The sequence below is a fragment of the Oncorhynchus keta genome, chromosome 2 (assembly GCF_023373465.1).
Source record: "Oncorhynchus keta strain PuntledgeMale-10-30-2019 chromosome 2, Oket_V2, whole genome shotgun sequence".
Classification (NCBI taxonomy): domain Eukaryota; kingdom Metazoa; phylum Chordata; class Actinopteri; order Salmoniformes; family Salmonidae; genus Oncorhynchus; species Oncorhynchus keta.
In genome coordinates, this window is record NC_068422.1 from 71,548,685 (window position 1) to 71,554,197 (window position 5,513).

Below are 5,513 nucleotides of genomic sequence, written 5' to 3' on the forward strand. Positions count from 1 at the left end.
TTTCATTTGAACACTGAGGCTGTGGATGGTCTTTTGTGCTTAGGTGCTTGAATGGATGTGATGTGGAAGGAATGAATGTGAAAGAGGTTTCTGGTTGGGAAGGACACCCTCTTGAAACATTTTGGAAAGTGAGAAGCATCAGGGGTGGAATATAACATAAAGGAAACTTCTCATCTCATTTTCATACACAGAACTACTACGCCTATTGCCATATTTTTTTTATTTAACCAGGTAAGTCAATTAAGAACAAATTCTTATTTACAATGACGGCCTGGCAAGAGGCAAAGGGCTCCTGTGGGGACAGGGGATAAAAAAACTAAGTAAGACAAAATGGACAACACAGACAGAAAACACTGGCAACAGCAAAAATACACCAGCAAACAAACAGTGGATGTGTGTGTTTTGTTTGTTAAGTAAAACAACTTGCTTCCTTACGTAAGGAAACGCAAACTAGTGACATCAGGTGACAATTAGAAACAACTCCTACCAGATCCTGGAGCTTTAGGTTGGCTTGGAGGGAATTCCAAGACCAGGGGAGTAATTTAAAGGACTTTTTCCATGCTTGGTTCTAATTGTCAGGACTGTTAGCATAAAACAACATTGAGATTTGAGCTTCTTTTCATTCAAGCTATGAGAAAGGATAGATAAAATAGAAGTTTTCCTAAAATGGCCTTCTAAATAAGAATGTACCAGTGTTTGAGCATGAGTGTTGCTAGTGATGTCCACCCCACAACACAGTAGAGATCACATAATCGGTGACAATAGAAGGGCCCCACATAAAAAAATAATACAGTTTATTATAGAATAATAAATAGTAAACTGCAGAATACTATACTACGCAATGTAGTATACCTCAATCATGTGTATACTTACTTTAGAATGTTGGAGTATACTGTAGAATAAATAGTATAACAGTAAATACTGCATTATACAACAGACCACAAAAACACTACATTAAACTATACAGTAATGTCTTCGAAAACACGACAGTCTGCAAAAACAAAACAGTAATTATTATAGTAAACTCAGAAACGTCCTCTCACTGTCAACTGCCTTTACTTTCAGCAAACTTAACATGTGTCAATATTTGCATGAACATATGATTCAACAACTGAGACATGAACTGAACAAGTTCCATAGACATGTGACTAACAGAAATTGAATAATGTGTCCCTGAACAAAGGGGTAGGGGTCAAAATCCAAAGTTGTTGCGACGTTGTTGCTGGTGATGTCTGGTGAGGACCGGCCTTACAACAGGCCTACAAGCCCACAGTCCAGCCTCTCTCTACCTATTGCGGACAGTCTGAGCACTGATGGAGGGATTCTGTGTTCCTGGTGTAGCTCGGGCAGTTGTTGTTGCCATCCTGTACCTGTCATGTGTTATGTTTGGATTTACCAAACCTGTGCAGGTGTTGTTACACGTGGTCTGCCATTGCGAGGACAATCAGCTGTCTGTTTTGTCTCCCTGTCGCACTGTCTTAGGCATCTCACAGTACGGACATTGCAATTTATTGTCCTGGCCACATCTGCAGTCCTTGCAGCATGCCTAAGGCACGTTCACGCAGATGAGCAGGGACTATGTGCATCTTTCTTTGGTGTTTTTCAGAGTCAGTAGAAAGGCCTCTTTAGTGTCCTAAGTTTTAATAACTGTGACCTTAATTGCCTACCGTCTGTAAGCTGTTAGTGTCTTATCGACCGTTCCACAGGTGTATGTTCATTAATTGTTTGTGGTTCATTGAACAAGCATGGAAAACAGTGTTTAAACCCTTTATAATGAAGATCTGTGAAATTATTTGGATTTTTACAAATTATCTTTGTCAGACAGGGTCCTGAAAAAGGGACTTTTTTTTCTGAGTATATATACTACAGTATTTATTATTTGCCTATACCCTGCCCACTACCCTCCCCATATCCCAATTTGTGCCACCCATAAGTGAGAAAACTACATGCCAAGTATAAACCAATTAGGCACATTTCGGCAGTCTTTATACAACATTTTTAATAGATATACAATAGTTCATTGGATCAGTCTAAAAGTTTTCACGTACTCTGCTGTCATCTAGTGGCTAAAGTCTAAATTGTGCCTGGGCTAAAATAATTCATTATGGCCTTTCTCTTTCATTTCAAAGATGACGGCACAAAACATTTTTTCTTTGTATTAACTTTTACCAAATCTAATGTGTATTCTACTACATTCATTTCACATTTCCACAAACTTCAAAGTATTTCCTTTCAAATGGTATCAAGAATATGCATATCCTTGCTTCAGGTCCTGAGCTACAGGCAGTTAGATTTGGGTATGTCATTTTAGGCGAAAATTGAAAGAAAGGAGCGGATCCTTAAGATGTTTTAATTAAAGAAAAGAGCAGAAGCTCTGAATTATCTGTTCAGACCTCTGACCAAACAACCATCCAACACTACAGGTCATGGAAAATTTGCTCTTTGAGGATTTTGTCCCACAGATTTCCTCAAGGACAAAGCACCCACTTCTATCACAAGGATTAAAAAAAACTAGAGTAAATACTAGAGTATACTACAGTCCGCAAAACACTACAGTAATTACTGTAGTATATTACAGTTCTTTTGCTACAGTATTTATACTATAGTAAACTGTGAATAGTAGAATATACTACAGTCATGTCCGCAACACTACAGCAAATATTTCAATTTAAAAAAACAACAGTGAATACTATAGTATTCATACCATAGTTGTCACGCCCTGATCTGTTTCACCTGTCTTTGTGATTGTCTCCACCCACCTTCAGGTGTCACCCGTTTTCCCCATTAGTCCCTGGCTACTTATTCAGGTGTTCCCTGTTTGTCTTTTGCCAGTTTGTCTTGTCAAGTCAACCAGGGTGTTTTTCTGTGCTCCTGCTTTTCTTATCTCTCTATTGCTAGTCCTCCTAGTTTTGACCCTTGCCTGCCTTGACTCTGAACCCACCTGCCTGACCACACTGCCCACCCTGACATCGAGCCTGCATGCCACTCTGTACCTCCTGGACCTTGTTTATTATCTTTTGCCTGTCCACGACCATTCTCTTGCCTGCCCCTTGGATTGTAATACATTTCAGAGACTCGAACTATCTGCTCCCCCGTGTCTGCATCTGGGTCTTGTCCTGTGCCCTTATAATAGTATATATATAGTATAGTATTTTCTTCATGTGGGGCAGCATGGTATACAGAGTCAAGAGCCTTCAGTGTAGAGTTTGAGGTTTACACATAAATAGGATCACCTTAGTCCAACACAGATTAAAAGTACAACAAATCAACTATTTTCTGGTGACAAAGGAACAACAAGCCTCAAATCGTACAGATTTTGTTGAATGTACTTCTGGCGCCGACAGAGATGGCCACCTTGCTTTGTGCTCCTAGGAAACTATGTTTTATTACATACAGTCGTGAGGAACTATTGGATATAAGAGCAACGTCAACTCACCAACATTATGACCAGGTATACGACTTTCCCAAAGCGGATCCTCTGTTTGGTCCACCACCCAGGACAATGGATCGGATCCCAGCCGGCGACCCAAAACAGCAGCGCAGCAGAAGGGGCAGACGGAGCGGTCTTCTGGTCAGGCTCCGTAGACGGGCACATCGTGCACCGCTCCCGAGTTTACTACTCGTCAATGTCCAGTCTCTTGACAACAAGGTAGACGAAATCCGAGCAAGGGTTGCCTTCCAGAGAAACATCAGCCACCTGGCTTCTTCACGCATTGCACGCAAACAAACATCTCTCTGGTAAGAAGAAGGGCGGGGGAGTATGCCTTATGACTAACGAGACGTGGTGTGATCATAACAACATACAGGAACTCAAGTCCTTTTGTTCACCTGACCTAGAATTCTTTACAATCAAATGCCGACCACATTATCTACCAAGAGAATTCTCTTCGATCATAATCACAGTCGTGTATATCCCCCCCAGCAGACACATCGACGGCCCTGAAAGAACTTCATTTGACTCTATGTAAACTGGGATCCACATATCCTGAGGCTGCATTTATTGTAGCTGGGGATTTTAACAAGGCTAACTTGTTATATTCTAACTTCTGTGACGCATATAAAGCCCTCCCCCATCCTTCTTTCGGAAAATCTGACCATGACTCCATTTTGTTGTTCCAAACCTATAGACAGAAACTAAAACAGGAAGAGTCCGTGCTCAGGTCTTGTTCAACGCTTGTCCAACCAATCGGATTCCACGCTCAAGATTGCTTTGATCACGTGGACTGGGATATGTTCGGCATAGCATTGGACAATAACATTGATGAATACGCTGATTCTGTGAGCGAGTTAATAAGCAAGTGCATCAGTGATGTTGTACCCACCGCGTCCCTATTAAAACATACCCCAACCAGAAACCGTGGATTGATGGCAGCATTCGCACAAAACTGAAAGCGCAAACCACTGCTTATAATCAGGGCAAGGTGACTGGAAACATGACCGAATACAAATAGTGTAGTATTCCCTCCGCAAGGCAATCAAACAAGCTAAGCGTCACTATAGAGACAAAGTAGAGTTGCAATTCAACGACTCAGACATGAGAGGTATGTGGCAGGGTCTAAAGTCAATCACGGACTACAAAAGGAAAACCAGCCCCGTCGCGGACCGCTACCAAAACCTGCGGGCTCTCCTTCACTGCAGCCAACATGAGTAAAACATTTAAACGTGTTAACCCTCGCAAGGCTGCCGGCCCAGACGGCATCCCCAGCTGCGTCCTCAGAGCATGCGCAGACCAGCTGGCTAGTGTGTTTACGGACATATTCAATCAATCCTTATCCCAGTCTGCTGTTCCCACATGCTTCAAGAGGGCCACCATTGTTCCTGTTCCCAAGAAAGTGAAGGTAACTGAGCTAAATGATTATCGCCCCGTAGCACTCACTTCCATAATCATGAAGTGCTTTGAGAGACTAGTCAAGGACCATATCACCTCTACCCTACCTGACACTCTAGACCCACTCCAATTTGCTTACCGCCCCAATAGGTCCACAGACGACGCAATTGTAATCACACTGCACACTGCCCTAACCCATCTGGACAAGATGAATACCTGTGTAAGAATGCTGTTCAACGACTACAGCTCAGCATTTAACACCATAGTACCCTCCAAACTCGTCATTAAGTTCGAGACCCTGGGTCTCAACCCCGCCCTGTGCAACTGGGTCCTGGACTTCCTGACGGGCCGCCCCCAGGTGGTGAGCGTAGGTCACAACATCTCCACCCCGCTGATCCTCAACACTGGGGCCCTACAAGGGTGCATTCTCAGCCCTCTCCTGTACTCCCTGTTCACCCATGACTGCGTGGCCATGCACGCCTCCAACTCAATCATCAAGTTTGCAGATGACACTACAGTGGTAGGCTTGATTACCAACAACGACGAGACGGCCAGCAGGGAGGAGGTGAGGGCCCTCAGAGTGTGGTGTCAGGAAAATAACCTCACACTCAATGTCAACAAAACAAAGACGATGATTGTGAACTTCAGGAAACAGCAGAGGGAGCAGCCCCCTATCCACATCGAC